General features: G+C 34.9%; 1 pseudogene; it reads right to left on the reverse strand.

Annotated features, from left to right (window-relative positions):
- Positions 1-1,863: 1,863 nt before the first annotated feature.
- LOC122111029 lies at positions 1,864-1,954 on the reverse strand (annotated as a pseudogene).
- Between the last annotated feature and the right edge of the window lie 19,920 nt (positions 1,955-21,874).

Here is a 21,874-nt window from a genome sequence, read left to right on the forward strand (position 1 = left end):
CCACCCAATGTCCCCAGCCTAAATTGTAAAGTTCGTTCTTCAAAATAATGTCTTGTACATCTATTGTTATACAGTGGGTCAAAATGTATTCCTATTTAAGTATGTTGTTTTTTCCCTTTCCTTCCCCAAATTAGAGAAGTGTATATACAAGATGCAGGTGCACCAAATCAAATAAAGTGAAAATAGGGGTTATATTGCTGGGGAGGAATGTATAAAAACAAAAAAAAAATCACGTCGTACATTATAAATATGTGAGAAACAACAGCAAGAAAGAAAAAACCACTTGTGGCTCTATCTTGAGGGTCATATAGCTTAACATCTACTTATCTAGTCATATACACATAGCTTTTCAACTTTTCTGCTTATCCCAGACATATACTAGTTATTGCAAATAAGGGATACCATGGGACCTAAGTTTCTTTGGACTTGGCTTACATCAGTTAATATAATTTTTTTCCAAGTCTTTCCATTTCCTAAAAATTGGGCGATGTCATTCTTTCTGATGGAGGCATAGAATTAATATATATATACACATATATATGTATATATATAGTATATGTGTGTGTGTGTGTGTGTACACACATATACACAGAGAACATTTTAGTTTTTTGTTTTTTAGAGCAACTTAGTTTTCCATCTTCATCATTTTTTCAAATGTTTTTCTTGTGATAAAGTGGTTACATAATTTCCCAAATTTCACAATATTGTGGGATAGTGATGCTTAGTTAAAGTCACAAACATATTCTAACTTTGATGGAGCAAATTGTCTATCATGGTCTACAACACTTATGAGTTCTATGAGCTTTGCAATAGAGTTATTTCTTCCATATGTATACTTTTTTTGTTTGGAAATATGTATATTTCTTTTGTTTTGCATAGCGTCTGCTGTTCCCTCTTTCCCACTTGTTCCCTCCCTCCCTTCAGTGACATTGAGTTGCTTAGTTCATTTTGGTCAATGTCCAGTGCAGCTGATGGATCCCACTGTTGTATGTTTTTCCCTGATTCCCTCTAGTTCTGTGTCGTCCTCCTGGTTTCCCTTCAGTGTGCACATATTATCAGCAGAATGGGGTTATTTAGTAGTGATTCAATCAGATGAGTGGAAGTCCTTGGTTTCTTAAGTGTTGTTAATTTTGTTGTATCACCTTACATTTTGGATTTAACATCCACTTACCATGGAGACCATGTGGTTTGTCTCTTGCTTTTGTCTTACCTCGCTCAACATGATTTCCTGTAGCTTGATTGATTTCCCTGCTAATGCCATTATTTTGTCCTTTCTAATGGCTGGAAAATATTCTGTTGTGTATAGTTACAACAGTTTTTGGATCCATTCATCTCTGGTGGGACATATGGGTTGTTTTCCTATCCTGGCTATTGTGAACAGTGCTACAATAAACATGAGGTGCATGTGTCCTTGAATATTGGTACCTGTTGTTCAGGATAGATGCCTAGAAGTGGTATGAGTAGGCCATAAGGAAGGTCAATAATTAGCTTTCTGAGGACTCACCAGACTGCTTTCCAAAGTGATTGTGTAAGTGTACATTCACACACACACACACACACACACAGAGAACGTTTTCTTGATCCATTCTTCTACTGAGGGGTATCGGGGTTGGTTCCCTATCTTAGCTATGGCAAATAATGCTACAATAAACATTGTTGTGGTGGTAGTTTTAGTATGGACTTGTTTGTGATCATTTGGGTGAATGCCCAAAAGTGGGATTGCTGTGTAATAGGAGAGCTCTATGTGGAGTCTTTTGAGGAACCTCCAAACCGCTTTCCAAAGTGAATGAACAAGTTTACACTCCCACCAAGAATGCAGTAGGCTTCCCTTCTGGCCACATCCCTTCCAGCATCTGTTGGTGTAAACATATGGAACTATTCATCCTTGTGCAGGAACCATGCTAATCTTCTCTGTATGTTCCAATTTTAGTATATGTGCAGCCAAATTGAGCACAGAACATTTTTTTATATATAAAGTGTAATTGATTTTCTTAAACGAGACAATTCAACAACAAGTAAGTTCAAAAGAATTGTGAAATTTTGCAACCATGTATTTCTTAAATAAGCACACATTTAAGAATAAAGTCAAGATTGACATGCCAAAAACAAAATAATTTCAGGTATTTGTTGTTCATGAGATGTGTAGGAGGAGGAATTCAATTATTCTACACAAGGCACCTGTCATAATGATCATTGCAGCAAATGTTAATCTTTGTTAAAAGTTTTAATGTTTTAAATATCTTTCATTTTGGGATTTGCTTATATGGCAAAATTAAGACTGTTTGGCAGGTCATAAAATTTTTCGATAAAGTATACAGTATTTCTGGTAGCATGTACTAGTATGTATGTACATTTCAGAGTTTATAGAAACTTTACTAATGAGAAGTTGCAAAGACTGTGTAAAGAAGTAGAGTGAAGAGTTAAGATTTTAAGTACACAGTTTCTCTTAAATCTTTAGGGCTCCCTTACATTATATGTTAGTGATGAACAAATAATGAAATAAGCCACATACAAATGATGAGATGAACTATAAATAGTAACCTTAGTGGGTAAATTTAAAGGCTACTCATAGCTTTATCCAGTTTTAAATGTACAGGAATATGAGAAAATAGTAAAATCTACTATCTTCAAATAATCAGAGCCTTGGTAATTGTTTTGTTTTTATTTTAGTAATCATTAATATATAATTATTGTTTTCTTTATTTATAGCATTTTTTCCTTGTTGTAATATAATACAACTTTTTGTGAGTCGTGATTAAGAGGTACTTTGAGAATATTATTGGGATGGCCACACCATTTTTCATAGGTCCATGTAAATTTAGAAAGAGCAAAACTAAAAACAAAATATTGATTAAAAATTATATCAAGTAGAGTCTGAGTCAGGAGTGTTGATAAATATCCATACCTAAAATCTTATCCCTAGTCTGAAGTAGTGGTATTACAGAGTTGAGGCCACAAAATTGAGAAACTGTGCTTTGTTTTGCTGTTTTTTGCTTTGGTTTTGTTGGTTGTGGGGCTTGAACTCTGGGTCTTAGGTACTGTCCCTCAGCTCTTCAACTCAAGGCTAGAGTTATCACTTGATCCACAGCACCACTTTCATCTTTTTCTGCTTATGTCGTGCTGAGGAATGAAATCCAGGACCTCATGCATGCAAGGCAAGCACTTTACCACTGAGTCACCTTTCCAGCTCCTGAGAAACTGTGATTTAAAAATCATCTGAACAATATTTGCTTTCTGCTTTTGGTTATATAATGAAATATGTGAACACATTTTTATATTTTTGTGAACTGTCATACTTCTAAATTTATACTAGCTGCAGAAAATTTATCCTTTTCAAAGTCAAGAAATATTTCTGAGAGTTTGCTTCTGTGAAGAATGTTTTTGCATTTATAATTTCTTCTGAGCCATTTTTATTTATTATCAAAATCACTTTATTTTTTATGTTGATAAGTTATCATAAATCAAATACCTTCAAAAGTACATGTAGTGTCTCAAGATAGCAGTATGAATATTCTCATACACCTCTTGTTTATCTGTTATGCACGTTAATATTATGATATTTTTCTCTCTTTCACTCTCTCTCATTTCTGCTCTTTCTCTTTCATGCTCCGTATCTGCTACTTAGAATTTCTGATGGTCTACTATTATCCTTCAGGATCCACTGGTTTTGTGGGAACATGATAGGGACCATCAGTTACCCTTGCATTCTTTAAGAGTTATAACAGTGACGTGAAATTATTCTTTGCCATTCTAAATGGCAAAACAACAGATCTAGGAATTCCTTTTCACTTTTAGTACTATTATAAATTTTATCTCATATGAATAATTGGGACTGATAATATAATTTTAGCCTGGGACCTAAAAGTTCTTTTTCTTTTACAAACAACCTTTTTCTTTTATTATCAGTAAGTAACAAAAACAAAGCTATCCTATGGGAAAGTGGCTGAAGTTGTTCACAGGGATGAAGAACAAGTTAATGGGGGAAGTGAGTACAAAGGATACCCTTCATATAGCACAGATCCTTAGAGTAGTTTATCATGTACATTTTGTGATAAGGACAACGTGCTGGGAACTCTAGATTAAATCACTGAACACCTGATATATATATGCACATATATTTATATATGTATATTTATTTATATATGCATATATGTGTATATCGGCCCATATATGTACACATGAATGTCACTGTACACACAAATACACACATACGTACACACATGTACACATGCACAAATGGAAAAAGACACATAGATATAGCCAACACAAGTTTCACTAGTTGTTAAATATGCCTTAGACAGAATGCTTGGAAAAAAATGTGTTGAAGATGTATTCGTCTCTAAGAGTTCTTTTACCACTCCTCTTATCTCTTCCAACTGGTAGGTTTAGAGAGATTCGACTTGAAAAGTGCAGTATAAGTGATAGCAAGTCACTCGCAAATCTCAATAAGTATTGGTCATATGGTGTCTCCCTGCTCCCCATGGAATGCTTGCTCTTGTAGACACTCTCAACATCCAAAGTAGTAGGACAATATCCTTGTTAAGAATAAAGTTATAAGGCTTTAAATGGCATCCTTCCTTGGGCTCTTTTCCAACAGCGAGCATCAATTCCTAAGCAGATGAGTGACTCCCCAGAAGACTGGAGCGCAGGTCAAAATTTAACCAACCCATATGAAAAGTCTAAAGTGAGCAGTTCTGACTGAGGTAATACAGATGTCCTGGCCACGAAAATGAGAAAAAAAGAAAGTTTTTTATGTGTAGAACACAATTATACCAACTGACAAAAGATGATGTGCATTTCATTTATTTGCTTTTGGACTTGGAAAGTGTTTTTAAGTGTGTCTACACAAGTAGAATCAGCATGAAACAAGCCAGCATTTCTTCATTTAAGATGCAAGGAAAGTATACAGGTTGACCCATTGTAACAATGAGATTTGCAAGATACTATTAGAGGGGGGTAGACGGAGGTATTTGGGATGTGTGAAGGTAAGGAATAGTAGGAGAAAACAAAGGAGGTGGTAACAATGCTCAATAATAAATGTACGCATTACCTTACTTATGTAACTATAACCTCTCTGTACAGTACTGAGCTTCTTCAGTAAAAGTGCTGGCAAAATTGGTTAATCACTCATAGAAAACTAAAACTATATCCTTGTATATCATCCTGTACTGAATCAACTCCAAATGTATCAAAGACCTCAGAGTCAAAGCAGATACCCTGAAAACATTACAGGATGGAGTAGGACATATCCAAGGTCTCCTGTGCAGAGGATGAAATTTTCTTAATAGAGACCCAGAAGCACAAGAAATCAAAGAAAGTTTGGACAAATGGTATTGTATGAAATTGCAGAGCTTCTGAATGGCAAAGGACATAGCTAGCAAGATCAATAGAAAGCCCATTGATTGGGAGAAGATCTTCACTAGCCATACAATAGAGAAGGATCTCATATCTAAAATATACTTGGAACTCAAAACATTAAATCCCCCAATAACAAATCCTCAAAGAAACAACTGCCCAATAAATAAGTGGGCTAAAGACTTCAAGGCAATCTTCTTTGAAAAGAAAAGAAGGAAGGCCAATAGACACATGAAGAAATGCTCAACCTCCCAAGCCATAAAAGAAAAGCAAATCAAAACAACATTGAGATACTACCTTACCCCGTTTAGAATGGGTAAATCAAGAACTCTAATAACAACATATCCTTCAGGGGATGTGGCCAGAAGGGAACCTTACTGCATTGTTGGTGGGAATGTAACTTGTTCAACTACTTTGGCGTAGTATGGAGGTTCCTCAAAAGATTCCACCTAGAACTTCCCTATGACCCAGCAATCTACCTTTTGGGCATTTACCCAAATGATCACAAACAAGACCATACTAGCATTACCAGAACAACTATATTTATTGCAGCATTATTTAACATAGCTAAGATATGGAATCAACACAGATGCCCCTCAGTAGATGGATGGATCGAGAAAATGTGGCATTTAACCAAGTCCTAATCTTAGATAGGGAAATGGTTTGGATAGAATGATAGGACAGAGATTACAAAAAAACGAACAAGAAAAAATGGAAAAACCAAAATTTAAATTTAAGTAGTGAAACACTTAAAAATTATGTAAGTTTAAACAAATGATATTGAGAAAAGAACAGGATAAGATGAGACGAAGGGATGGATTGAAAGGAGAAATGAAAATTAAAAAATAAAAATTCTTAAAATTAGTTACTTGAAAATTATATACATATGAAGTGATAATACTGCTATTAAAGAATTTAAGCCTAAGAGGTTGTGAATTGAGTAATAATTTTCTGGATTAAATGTGTACAAAATGGGTTATAAGGTCTAATAATTGATGACGGGTATATATCTGGGAATGAGCCGAACAGCAATTTAGTCACGCAAAAAAAGAAAGAAAGAGAAAAAAAATGAAAAGAATACTTAAAAAGGACCAAAAGTTCAGAAGAGATAAAAAAGCACACACACACACACACACACACACACACACACACACACACACGTATACACTTAAAATAAAAATTATGGGAGGAAAATAAGATTAATAGAAAACAATTTTAACAATTAAAAAAATTTTTAAAGTTCACATAAGAGTTCTTTGATTGCAACAATGAAATTCATTGTACAATTCATTATGTCGAAAAACGAACTTAACAATTTTGGTGGGGGGTGGGGGAAGGATGGGGTGGGGGGAGGGGGAAGTATGGGAAGGGATGGGAAGGGGAAACAACTAGGAAGCAACAATGCTTGATAAGAAATATACTCTATATCTTGCCCATGTAATTGTAACTCCTCTGTACTGTATTCTCACAATAAAAAACTAAACTAAATTTTAAAAAAAGAGTTCTTTGATATTTTGGGGGGGGTGTATTGGGGCAATGGGATGATTGTGTATCTCCCGTGTCCATAACCAGTCTCTTGGTGGAGTCTCTGGTCTGCTTGTGGTGTTTGGTTTTCCAGTGGCTTGATTGTTTCCTTAAGTCAGTGTTTGAGCAGGCAGAAAAATGCTTTGCATAACCCATTGTTTTGTGATCCTTCTCCCAGGCTAGTTCAGTGGGAGGTAGATTTGCTTTGAGTATCCCAAAAGAGGGAGATGGGAATTTCCTCTAGTTTGAAGATGCTGTGCTGAGACTAGGTTATGGGTAGAGTTGAGGCCTTTCAGCAATCAGTAGCTTTTCCTTGCTGGGCTAGCTCCTGAGACTCTCAGAGAGCCCAGCTTGGAGCCATTCTCAGGGTTTATGTTTACTGAGTTTCAATTGTTTGTCTAGGCTGCTGTAGGGAGGGGCAGCCTCTGGCTCTGTTTACCCTGTGGTGAAAGTCACTCCTCTGGGGGCAGATTTTTCTTTGTCTGGGCTGGTTGACTTTCCCCTGGGTAAAGCTGAGCCTGGCAGGTCAGGGCAGATTCCTGTGACCTGCTAAATGACTCTTCTCTTTGCTTCCAAGGCCTGAGTTGGAGCTAGTTGCTCAACTGGGCCTTTGTTAGTATCAAAGATGGAGATCTCCAGTGGTAGGGAACACGCAGCCTTCCCTCCTCTGCTCCCTGAGAAGAAATGAGGAGATCTGGGTTCTACTCATGCTAGAGTCTTGTTCCTGGACAGTTTCTGGTCTGTGATCCGCAGGATGAATATATCTGCTCCTTGTCAGTTCTTGCTTCTGTTGCGTAGAATCCACGTGTTCGCCACATCTGGAGCCTTTGTCCCAGATTCTCTCTGTAGTTATGGCTGCTATGAGTGTCTCTGCTACCAACCCTGCCACTGCAGCCATGGCTAGCTGCATGTGTTCAGATCTGTTTCTTTGCTTGGATTTTCCCTCTCTGTCCAAACTCTCTCTATTGAGATGACACACTTGGTGTGACTCTGTAGCCTAAGACTGTTCACTGGAATACTAAAATGCTTTCTATAGGAGAGCTTGTTTAGCCTTCAGCTTCTCTTCTTCCATCTTCCTCTGAATCTCATGATTTTTTTATGAGTGTTATTTTTTTTAGGAAAAATTGTCATTGGTGTTTATATTTTGTGTTGGCATACAATGAGCCTACTCTAGCCTTAATTTAATAAAATAAAACTCTCTGGCTGGGCAACGGTGGCTCATGCTTGTAATCCTAGCTATTCAGGAGGCTGATATATGAGGATCTCAGTTCAAAGACAGCCCAGGCAGGAAAGTCTGTGAGACTTTTATCTCCAATAAGCCACTAGAAAACCAGAAGTGGCACTGTGGCTCAAGCGGTAGAGCGATCACCGTGAGCTGAAGAGTGTAGGACCAGTGCCGAGGCCAAGTTCAAGCCCCAAGATTGACCAAAGAAACAAAATAAAACAACAACAAGAAAACAAAAACTCTCTGATTCTATGACAGCATAAATTTTGTGGGTAATGGTTAAGACCAAGTTGCCATTCTAAAAAAACATATATATCACCCCAAAAAAGAGGCAAAATAGGAAATATATAGCAGGAAACTTATAAATTTTAATGGACTAACAGTCTGTCAGTTTGTTTTAACTTTTTTATCAAAAATGAAAGTAATACTTGATAATATTATATTAAGACATTTAAATTTCTTTTTTTTGGATTTGTGGATTATTTATTTTTTATTTAGATGATAACCCAGTAATACTTATTCATTTTCTTCTTTTAAAAATTTGTTTATTTTATTTTATTGTATTTTATTTTTTGTGAACATATTGTACAGAGGGGTTACAATTACACGGGTAGGATAATGTGTACATTTCTTATCAAGCATTGCAGCCTCCTCCTTTGTTTACCCTTCACATCCCTTCCCAGCAACCCCCCCAACCCCACAGAATCCACCCGCCCCCCCCACACCCCGCCCTCCCTACACCAAAGTTGTAAAGCTCGTTTTCAACATGACAACTTGTACTTCTCATTGTTGCAACAGGTCCACCTGTATCCTTAAACGACTTGTTTTTCCCCATCTCCTCCACAAGTTATACTGACAACAAATATAGTGAAAGCAGGGGTTATATTGTGGGGGAGGGACATACAAAGCAACAAAGAGATAATCTTATAAATGGATTAGAAAAAATGCATGAAAGACAAAAACATTAAAATACATATCTAAGGGTTCATTTTCCTAACATCACATTATCTGACCTTTTCCGCTTGACTCATACATATACTAGATATTGCAAAGAAGGGAAACCATGGATCCTGTGTTTCTTTGGGCCTGGCTTACTTCATTTAATATAATTTTTTCCAAGTTTTTCCATTTCCTAACATATGGGGCAATGCAATTCTTTCTGATGGAGGCATAGAATTCCGTTGTGTGTATATACCACATATTCTTGATCCATTCATCTACTGAGGGGCATCGGGGTTGGTTCCATATCTTAGCTATGGTAAATAATGCTGCAATAAACATAGTTGTGCTGTTAGCTTTAGTGTGGTCTTGTTTGTAAACATTTGGGTAAATGCCCAAAAGTGGGATTGCTGAGTAATAGGGGAGTTCTATGTGAAGTCTTCTCAGGAACCTCCATTCTGCTTTCCAAAGTGGTTAAACAAGTTTACATTCCCATCAACAATGAAGAAAGCATCCCTTCTGTCCACATCCTCTCCAGCATCTGCTGTTGTTAGAGTTCTTAATTTTTGCCATTCTAACTGTAGTGAGGTGGTATCTCAATGTTGTTTTGCTTTGCATTTCTTTTATGGCTAGGGATGTTGAGCATTTCTTCAAGTGTGTATTGGCCATCCTTCTTTCTTCTTCAGAGAAATTTCTCTTTAAGTCTTTATCACACTTATTTATTGGGCAGTTGTTTCTTTGAGGATTTGTAGTTGGGGAATTCAATTTTTCGAGTTCCAAGTATATTTTAGATATGAGACCCTTGTCAATTGTATGGCTAGTGAAGATCTTCTCCCAATCCGTGGGCTTTCTATTGATCTTGCTAGCTATGTTCTTGGCCATGCAGAAGCTCTGCAACTTCATGCAATCCCATTTATCCAAACTTTCTTTGATTTGTTGTGTTTCCGGGTCTCTATTCAGAAAATTTCGGCCTGAGCCAAGGAGACCTAGGGTTTCTCTTCTTCCATCCTGTAGTGTTTTCAGTGTGTCTGCTTTGACTTCGAGGACTTTGATCCATTTGGAGTTGATTCTGGTGCAGGGTGATATATAAGGATCTAGCTTTAGTTTTCTACAAGTAGTTAACCAATTTTGCCAGCACCATTTACTACAGAGGCTGTCTTTCTTCCATTCTATTGTTTTAGCTCCCTTATCAAAGATTAGATGGCTATAGGTTTGTAGGTTTCTTTCTGGGTTTTCAATTCTATTCCATTGGTCCTGAGTTCTGTTCTTATGCCAATACCAAGCTGTTTTGATTACTATGGCTTTATATTAGAGTTTGAAATTTGGTATTGATATTCCTCCAGCAGTGTTCTTTCCGTTGAGGAGCGTTTTTGCTATTTGGGGTCTTTTATTGTTCCATATGAATTTTTGGATTGCCTCTTCTAGTTCCTTGAAGAATAAGGTTGGAATTTTGATAGGTATCGCATTGAATTTGTAGATAGCCTTGGCAAGTATTGCCATTTTCATGATGTTAATCTTTCCAATCCAGGAGCGTGGGAGGTTTTGCCATTTTCTATGTTCTGTTTTGATTTCCTTCTTCAAGATTTTAAAGTTTTCATCATAGAGGTCCTTCACTTCTTTGGTTAAGTTAATTCCTAGGTATTTTATTTTTTTGTGGTGCTATTACAAATGGGGTTGCTTTCCTAATTTCAGCCACACTTTTCTCATTGTTGGCCTACAGAAAACCCATTGATTTTGGGGGGTTAATTTTATACCCTGCTACTTTGCCAAAGTTTTGAATTAGCTTGAAAAATTTGGGAGTGGAGCTATGGGATTCTTTAAATACAAGACCATGTCATTTGCAAAGAGTGAGAGTTTTATTTCTTCTTTCCCTATTTGGATCCCCTTTATGTCTGCATCTTGTCTTATTGCTGTAGCTAGGCATTCTAATACTAGATTGAAGAGAAGTGGTGAGAGTGGATATCCTTGTCTTGTTCCTGAGTTAAGAGGAAATGGCTTTAGTTTTTCACCATTAAGTATAATGCTGGCTGTAGGTTTGTCATATACAAGGCTTTTAAATTTCTTTGACCTTGACATTTAAGATTTACTTTAAAAAGAAATTCAACAGGTGACAGTGTTTTCTCCTTACTTTTCCAAAGAAATGTTTATTTCATCATTATAGTGTATAGCACAATATAACCAGAAAGCATTTGTTAAGAAAAAATATTCCCATTCTTTGTTTTGCTTGTCTGTATTTAAAGCTGCATACTACATCCTACCCACCCTATTGTTTGCCTTCTCATATGAAGCATTTCAGTAAATGTGTCTGCCAGCAAAGTTTTACAAAATAGCATTCTTTCACTCATTGTGCTTTCCAAAATATATCTCACAAATGCCAACAACAAAACACAACTTAAAACATCTGTGGATTTTTCTATTTATGGTGCAAAGTAATCACTTTCCATAGTCCTTAGAACCAGCACTTCACAGACATTAAATGCTCTTTCATTTCCATGCTTTAAAACAGCAGCATGTAACAATGGTGTACATGTTAATTTGTTCACCACATCTGGTTTGTTTACCGCAAGGACTGTCTTCATGGAAGATGGTAATAGATGAGTTGTGCAATTACGTAGTTTAAAAGGGCTCTGAGTTGGGGATAAAGAGTATCCATTTATGTGACTAAATATTTAAATTAAATCCTATAATGTATACTCCTTCAATTTTCTGGCTAAAATGTTCTACATTCTAGGTTTTTGTAAAGCAATATTTTATGTTGTTTCCTTGGTGACAACGAAATTGGAAGACTTAAAAATTTCCTATACCATGGCCATCTGAAATGAGATGGATGTACTTAGGTTAACATAAAGAAATTTTGGGACCGCATTAATGTTTGAAGCTTGGATGGGATTTGATTGGGAATTGTGAAAGACTTTCATAGTATGAGAAGAAAAACAAAAGACCATACTAATACTTTTATCTGCCACATTGTTTTATTAGTTTATTCAAACACACACATAGAAACACACAGATACACATTATGAAGACACAGTCAGTCTGCAAGAAAATATTTTAATGGGAATTCCATAAAATATTTAGTCTGCTGAGATCTGATTAGAATTTATAGAAATATCTAATGGCTTCCACCCCTCGACAAGTTATTATCATTGGTGAAGATGTTGCCATTTGATTTTAGAATGCCCCCGAAAGACCTATGTGTTAAAGAAAAATGACATTCCAATTCCTCCCAGACTGTGGAGCATACCTGAATAGTTCTTCTGGAGATTAAGTTCTTCAGAGTGAAACCCATGAGAAAAAGACTCTCATCTTCTTTCTTCTTTTATCTTTTAATCATTCTAGGTAAAAAACATTTCTTTTTGACATACTCCTCTCCTTGACATTGTCTTGGCACTGGCCCGCAAAGCAATAAAACCAGCTGAACATACACTGAAACATTCAGTCTTGTAAATCTGAGTAAGCCTTTCTGCTTAATAAATGGAAAATATCACTTATTATGGTAGGTTATAAAGCTCACCCAACGTTCTAGTCTTTCTAACAATGTAGAGTCTATTAAAATGTGCTTCATTAAAAATATATAACTCCATGTTGTATATTGTGTTTTTATTTCTGTTGATCCTAGCGCTTACAATCAGGACCTAACTGTAAAACTGTTTGCAATAAATAATCACATTACTTTTATGATTCCATAATTTAACTTGTTTTCCTACAAATTTATAGAATAGTGTAGCTATGGAAAATCAATAAATATTGCATTTTGATATAGGCTTACCTATCACTACAAGTGTTGTCAAAATTTATCTACACTGAAATGATTGCCATTGATATCTTTCTCAAGATTACAAATGTTTATACTTTCAGCTGACCTTTTACAAACTCATACCCCAAACATAATTTTTAGTTTGTTCATGCAATCATAGGAACATAAATATATGGCACAAAATGTTAATTAACTTTATCTGCTGTCATTAATGGAGTATACCTAATAGAATTAAGTATATACCCTCAGGGAAATAAAATACTTCCTTCTAAATCCAGACTTGCAGGCAGACAGAGAGAAACCCACACCCACACACATGCACACATACTCACACACACACACACACACACACACACACACACACATACACACGTACTTACCACTCTGACTCAGGTTAGATTCCAGATATTGGGTATCAGACAATGATCTTTTAATCAAACTTTCTTGTCCAGACAAAATACATTCATAATTCCACACATACAAAAACACCAGATCATTCAAAATCGTGAGAATATTTAACAGAACCACCCCGCTCTGGCCATCTACTCCCTGATTTCATTCATTCATGTCAATGCATTTTTCATATCATAATTAAAAATCTTTTTCTATCTCTCTGATTAGCAGATAATATGTTATCATATAAGAGAAAATGTAGGTAAAATTACATATGAAAATTGCATATGACATAATGACATTCCTGAGGATAAAACATGCCTGTTTTTCAGTTTGGTTGCCAAAATGGAAATATTAGACCTTTCGAATATTTAACTTTAAATCTGAACCTTCAAATTTCACTAGGATTTGAATTGTGTTACTTACAATATTAATGTAAAATAAAAGCATTACTAAATAGAAAGAAAATTATAAGTTTATCATACCTTAATCCCTGAATTGACTTTATTATAAAAACAATTACATTTATTTAACATGATAAACATCCTGAAACAAACTATGAGGTATGGAAACAGAAGACTCCGTTTTTTGTTTAGTGTATGTTGTTGTTATTTATAGTTTGTGATGATTCTGTCTTCTTTACCTTATGCATGGTATATTCATTCTACATCTTCAGGAAGGTGGGGGTGGGCACAGAGCTTTAGGGAAAAGGTGAAAAAATGAAGCAGTGGAGTTCCTTGAATATTGATGAAAGTGAACTATTTAACACATGGGTGGGGAAAGAAGGTAGGGAATGGGAAAATATGAGGGAACTGAAGACATTTCATAAAAGGAAATGTACTCATTACCTGACTCATATAATTGTAATCATCTATAAATCAACTTAACAACAGAGTAAATTTATTTTAAAAAGTCGAACAAAACATTTTCTTAGAATCTTATGAGTATGTTTTGTTCACTGGTTTGAGCTGGTTGAGTCTATCTCTGAAAATAGCTACATTTACATTATTGGGCGAATTTCTGAGCTACTAGTAGTTAGAAGTCAATTATGATTGTATGTTTTTCTGAGACTCTAATTCATTTATTTCTTTAATCTAATTTGTATGATTTCTATCTACCAGTTTTTGAATTGGCTTATTCCTGTTTTTCAAGGACCTAGTGCTGAATTATTAGTGCTGATTTAAGATTGTTCTAATTTGTTGATGTATATACTCAAAGCTATAAATTTTCCTGAGTATTGCCTGTGTTCTTGTGTCCCAGAGGAGGTAATATTTTGTCTGTTCACTTCCAGTTATTTCTGTATTTCTGTTTATGTTACTTTGAAATACTGATTTCAGGCTTGTATGAAGAGACAGTAATAATATGAAATGTATATTATTACATTGAATGAAAGAGCAGACATTTTAACCTTTTTTCTTCAAGTAAATTAATATTAAGCAAAGCTTATTAAAACAATTACTTATTTATTTTTTAGAGGATGAGTATAGTACTATTGGATATCTTGGAGGAAAGATATAAGACTCATCACAGCTGATGCCTTATATTGAATTTACACGCTAAACTTTCTTTTTCAGAAGACTAAAGCTTCAATTCTTTCAGATTAGTATTAGAAAATCATAATCTCTGCATATTGATTTGTTATCCTCTGCTATTTTCAATTCCATTCTTCCTCCATTATATATCAAGGGCTTTGAATGACTAATTCCTTAAAATGCCTATATTTCCTATATTGTGATGTATATCTCATTGATATAAATATTAATTTATCTCTCAGTCTCATCTTGAGCTGCATTCATATGAAATTTATGCAGTCTCAAGCAAGAAACCTGACTATTTACTCTTTTCTATGTTTTAATCAATAAATCCATTCTAATACTTTAATTGAAATATATATAAAGTTTTTAACATGAAGACAACCCTCCCCCATTATACTTTAAAGTGAAACCTTGGGGACTATTTTATATATAAAAATACAAAAGTAGAGGCTGGGAAGGTGGCTCACTGGTAGAGCGCTTGCCTTTCATGCATGAGGCCCTCGGATCAATTCCTCAGCACCACATAAGCAGAAAAAAAAAGCCAGAAGTGGCACTATGGCTCAAGTGCTAGAGTGCTAGCCTTGAACTGAGGAGCTGAGGGACAGCGCCCAGGCCCAGATTTCAGGCCCCATGACCGGAACCCTCCACAAAAAGATTAAAAAAATAAAAAAGTGCAATGCACATGTTTATATATGAATAATCTAATGATTAAATCAACTAGACACAAGAACTACCATACCACATCAAGTCTCAATTTACTTAAAAGCACCAAAATATTAGTGTTCATGAATATCACTCATTGTTAAAAAATGACGAGTCAAAACAAAGTTTATATTATATTTGAAATTTGAAAAATGAAAATTACACTCAGATTTGCTGTCAATATCTTGTTTCCATGTATACATTTTTTTCAGCATATAGAGAAACAAAAAATAAGGGTTTGTCACATACAATGAAAAATATAAAAGTAGACTGCCTTTCTTTAAGATGATAAGTACATGCAAATCGTGTGATTTATTCAAATATACTATGAAAATTCATAAGAGGATTTATGATCAGAACTGATAGGTCAGCAAAATAACTGGAAAATTGTAAATGTTAATTGTGCTTTCAATATAGGAAGACAAGTTTTCAATTCACGAGCCTATAGAAGAAGACTTTGTATCTGTAACACAATCCACTTTTAACTGCTAAAAGCACTTGCTTAAGCTCTAATTAGAAAGGGAAAAATTAACTAACATCTTACATGATTGTTTTGACAATTAATTTGTATATTGAAGGTCAAAGGGAGGAATTGGAGATTAATATAATCTTTTTCCTCTCTTCTGATTATTACACAGCAATAGCTGTGAATTCAGGAGTCTCATGCAATGTACTCACAGCTGAATTACTAATATGCTTAAAAATATGGAACGTATGATAAGGAACTAGATCAGCCAGCAAGCACAAAAACTCGTGATAAGATCAAACTTTTGAGCAGGGTTGCCACATAATTTAGGAATGCAATTCCTTCATATGAACTTCAAATTTTGTGGCTTTCCTTGGGTTTAAAAGGTAAGATAGCCCTGTAGAAACAAGAATTCCTGTTCAGCCAAGTAGAACATCCACATGTTGCAAATTTTCATTCCATAAAAACTCTTTGTTACAGTACTTTCATTTAATATACTTCAGCACATCATCCTTCCCGGTTGGAGACAGGAAAAAAGATAAATTTGTTTGAATATTATCTTACATAAATTAGTGTGTACAGGGATGATTTGTTTAATTACAGATGTTTGTAATAAATGTAAATAGGGATCATGTCACAACTAAAAAATATAAACAAAATCACATAACAAGGCTAGAAGTCACAGAATTTTGTGCATGAAAACATACATTAGATTAGTTGCAGAATTTCTATTTTGAGAAAAACTTTATATTAAAGTATAATGCACTTTACGAAGAGTTGAAACATTTTATTGAAAAATATATTCTTAGAGATATTTTTGCTTCATAGTTTTAAGAAGAAAAATGTTCCCAAAGTAATTACTCCTTTATTGTTTTCCTGTTTCCATGTGATTAACCTCCAATTTAGAAATCCAGATATATGATTTAATTTAACCAAAAATATTTATTGAATATAAAAATCTCTACTCTCTACATTCTTCACACTAAGATCACCAAATATGTTGAATCTTAAATAATTAGTCTCTTTTTAACCTATGTTAATACTATTTACAATGTGAGTGAAATGTTTAAAAATAGTATTTATTTTAGCTTAGTTGCTCTGAAAAGACAATAAATGATACTATCAAAGCCTAAAAATTATTAGATTTAAAATTTAGAATTCAGGAAATGATTTTGACCACTCTGGTTACTGGAGCCTTCACTACAACCTCATGAGACAATTTATATTGGTGAAGCAAAAATCTAAGGTAAGATATTTATGAATAAAAAATCATGTCATTCTGAATATGTCGAGCTACATATAAAACAGAAAATTTAGCTTTTAAATATCTGAATATGCTAGTACATTTAATTGCAGGGCAAGTACTTATTCTGAAAGGAGATAAAATTGCATTTATTCTGAAATGTAAACCTAAGTATTCATTTGAATAAAAGACAATGTTTAAAATATCACTCAGTCAAGAGAAGATGTACTGTTAGATGTTTTTCTTTTTTTTTTTTAAATTTAATTTAATTTTATTTGTGAACATACTGTAGAGAGGAGTTATAGTTACATGGGCAGGATAATGCATACATTTCTTACCAAGCATTGCAGCCTCCTCCTTTGTTTATCCTTCACATCCCTTCCCAGCCTCCCCCCTCCCCCCCTAATCCCAATCCTTCTCCTTCCCCCCCTCCCCCCCCCAAGCACCAACGTTGTAAAGCTCGTTTTGGACATGACAACTTGTACTTCTCATTGTTGCAACAGGTCCACCTGTATCCTTAAACAACTGGTTTTTCCCCATCTCCTCCACAAGTTATACTGACATCAAATATAGTGAAAGCAGGGGTTATATTGTGGGGGAGGGACATACAAAGCAACAAAGAGATAATCTTATAAATGTGTTAGAAACACATGCATGAAAAAAAAAAACATTAAAATACACATCTAAGGGTTCATTTTCTTGACATCACATTATCTGACCTTTTCCGCTTGACTCATACATATACTAGATATTACAAACAAGGGAAACCATGGGACCTACGTTTCTTTGGGCCTGGCTTACTTCACTTAATATAATTTTTTCCAAGTTTTTCCATTTCCTAACAAATGGGGCAATGTCATTCTTTCTGATGAAGGCATAGAATTCCATACTAGCCATACAACGGACAAGGGTCTCATATCTAAAATATACTTGGAACTCAAAATATTAAACCCCCCAACAACAAATTCTCAAAGAAACAACTGCCCAATAAATAAGTGGGCGAAAGACTTAAAGAGAAACTTCTCTGAAGAAGAAAGAAGGATGGCCAATAGACACTTGAAGAAATGTTCAACATCCTTAGCCATAAAAGAAATGCAAATCAAAACAACGTTGAGATATCACCTCACTCCAGTTAGAACGGCAAAAATCAAGAACTCTAACAACAACAGATGCTGGAGGGGATGTGGACAGAAAGGAACTTTACTTCATTGTTGGTGGGAATGTAAACTTGTTCAACCACTTTGGAAAGCAGTATGGAGGTTCCTCAAAAGACTTCACATAGAACTCCCCTATGACCCAGCAATCCCACTTTTGGGCATTTACCCAAATGTTTACAAACAAGACCACACTAAAGCTACCAGCACAACTATGTTTATTGCAGCATTATTTACCATAGCTAAGATATGGAACCAACCCAGATGCCCCTCAGTAGATGAATGGATCAAGAAACTGTTAGATGTTTTTCATGCCAATTATGTTCTCTAAACTTACTACAAATATTAGATTAGTAAACCTAATTCATTCCTTTGTAGAGAAACAGAAATTCAGTTTCCTAAAACGCAAGACTATAACTATTTCTCAAACAATTACTAAGTAACTGTTTTATATTTTTTGTCATGGAATCTTATTTGATATATTTTTATTCATTAAGTTAAATAATTGGCCAATAATAATATAAATTATGCATGAACAAAGTTTATCTAACGTAAGTATTTCACAAGACATGTCATGGCTCTCTTAAAGAACACTAGAAGGCAGTGTACTTTTTATTAATTTTTAGTTATTTTGTTAATGGATATTAATTGTCAGACGTGGCAATTCCATAATATATTTAAAGTATTTGATTATACTCCCTCTATTTCCTTTTCATTACTGGTACCTCCAAAGATCTTGTTTTTCACATAAAATTACATCTTATATTACAAATTATATATGCGCATATAAACTAATTTGGAAAAGTTAAGCTAAACTGCAGCTTAACTCAAGATGTAAAGTGGATTAATAGAATGAATAAAAATTGAATACTTTTTTAACTTTTGAATTGAGCTATCATTACTATTATGGTTTTATGGTTAGGGTTAGGATCCCAGAAAGAATTAAAATTAGGATTAGAGAAATAGAAAATTTAGGTTCAACATAGGATGAACCATTTCAAAAATGATACTCACAAGACACTATGTTGAAAATGAAGTTTTCCTTAATGCTAACACTAATCCCAGCTGGAACTGAGATCTAACTTTGACCCTAATTATAGTCGAATTCTAATGTTTAAGAAAAAGACTCTAGTTTTTAATCAGTCTAAAGAATACTCCAGTTTGCACTCTGGAAATGAGTACAGTTTGCCATAATTCCCAAAAATTTCCTGATTCTAACTCTGAAGTTATCTTGTTCCCTAACATGAACCAGTTTCAGCGTTTTGTAATTCCTTTTACCCTCCCCAGATTAGACATGTATATACAAGATGCAGGGTATCAAAATCGAGTACAGTGACAACAGGGGATATTCCATAGGAGAAAGAACATACTAAGGAAACAACAACAAAAATGAATAAAATGACATTGTACATTTACAAAAGTAACAATAGAGACAGAACTTCCAAACATGCCCCTTATTACCAAGCTAGTTATTGCAATTCATGTCCTTATCATTTTTGGAACTTCACTAAAATTTTTTGTAGCCTTCCATGTGGACTTATATGTTCAATTTTTCCTAAATCTATCTACTCATAAGATACCAGCCAGAGGGGCTGGGAAGGTGGCTCAGTGGTAGAGTGCTTGCCTTGCATGCATGAGGACCTGGGTTCGATTCCTCAGCACCACATAAGCAGAAAAAGCCGGAAGTGGAGCTGTGACTCTAGTGGTAGAGTGCTAGCCTTGAGCTGAAGAGCCAAGGGACAGTGCCCAGGCCCAGAGTTCAGGCCTCACGACCAAAAAAAAAAAAAAAAAAAAAAAAGATACCAGCCAGCTCTCTTCTGAAGCCAAAAAGGCAGCCTTCTACATATTGGTTCCAAATCACTTGTATTTTTTCTTTGTACTAAGAATACTGTTTCCAGACCAGTGCTAGTGGCTCATTTTATAATTGTAGCTACTCAGGAAGCTGAAATGAGGATCATGGTTCAAAGCCAGCCTGGGCAGAAAAAATCCATCAGACTCTTATCTCCAATAAACCACCAGAAATACAGAAGTGGCTTAAGTGGTAGAGATCTAGCCTTGAGCTGAATAGATGAGGGACAGCGCCCAGGCCCAGAGTTCAAGGCCCACGACCACCACCAGCAACTACAACAACAATAAAGAGAATACTTACTCAAAAGGCAAGAGCATTAAGCAGTCTTAAAGATAGGCTCAAGTCTAACATTTTAGTCTTATGTTAGATACCAATGGCCTAGTATTCTAATGAGCCATGAGACCTCAGAATGTTGATCAAATTTCTTAGTTTATTATTACTATAACTATTAATATAAGTATGTATTTTCTATCTTTTATTTCACCACAAAATCTCTATTTATCCTTTATGACATACTTGAATACCAATGCCTTTGGAAGATATTTATTAATTGGTGTATATTAATTGTACAAAGAAATGTTATTGAAATATTTTACACACTCACATATTGATCAAGGGCTTGATTAACTCATTTTTATCTTTCTCCATTCCCATTGCCCCTGATATTTCGTCTGTTTTCTGTGAATTTTTTGTTCCATCTCCACATATCGTCAAAATTTATTAAAGTGTTGTTGACTCACCTTTATTGAAAATTATGCAATGCTGAATATAAAAGCAAAAATCTAAGTAAATGGAAATATATACTTTTTATGGATTGGAGGATACAATTGAGCAAAGGTATTAATTGTCCCCACCACCTTTTTTTGGGTCATACATGGGGCTTGAAATCTGGTCCTGGGCACTGTTCCTCAGCTCTTCAGCTCAAAGTGAGTGCTCTACCCTTTGAGGAACTGTGCCACTTCTGGTTTTCTGGTGGTTAATTGGGGATAAGGGACTCACAGACATTCATGTTGCAGCTGCCTTGAACCGCAATCCTCAGATCTCAGCCTCCTATCCAGCTAGTATAATAAGCGTGAGCTAACAGTGCCCAGCTTCACAGTTTTATTTATGTTTATGAAAATTTCTAAAAACACCTGACCATCACTCTTTGACTCATTGACAAAGGAAAATAAACTGGAATATATTTCTCTGTCTAATATTAAAGCTATGTTAGAGTAAAATTGTTATATTTGTAGAGGAAAGATAATACAGCTCAATGTGTCTGTAGGACACCAGATTAGAGCCACTTAATTGTTATCAAAGAATATGTAATAAGAGTGTAAAACCAAACAATTGTGGAGTGACATTCTCTTTAATAAGTAGTGATAGGTTAGACAATATTGGCGAGAATTAAAAAGTGAACATTGACTTAAAATAACAATTTATTCAAATATTAACTTCACGCAGGATTTGACGGTGGCATATAAAACAAAAAGAGTGATGTAAATGTATAACAAAGGAAGATGCCTTGACAATTTTGGAGATGAAACATACATAAATTTGGCATTAAAATTGTAGGAAAGGAAAACTCGATATAGTAGAACTCAAAAATGTATAAAATAATTTAGTCTGTGAAAGCTCATATGCACGTAGTGAATAGAAGTTGGGAGCAGGGGACTCATGTATCTGAACCTAACTACTTGGTAGGCTGTGATGTGAGAATTGCTGTTTGACGGCAGCCCACAAAATAAAA

This window comes from Dipodomys spectabilis, unplaced genomic scaffold (assembly GCF_019054845.1).
Source record: "Dipodomys spectabilis isolate Male_0828 unplaced genomic scaffold, ASM1905484v1 ptg000084l, whole genome shotgun sequence".
In the NCBI taxonomy this organism is placed as follows: domain Eukaryota; kingdom Metazoa; phylum Chordata; class Mammalia; order Rodentia; family Heteromyidae; genus Dipodomys; species Dipodomys spectabilis.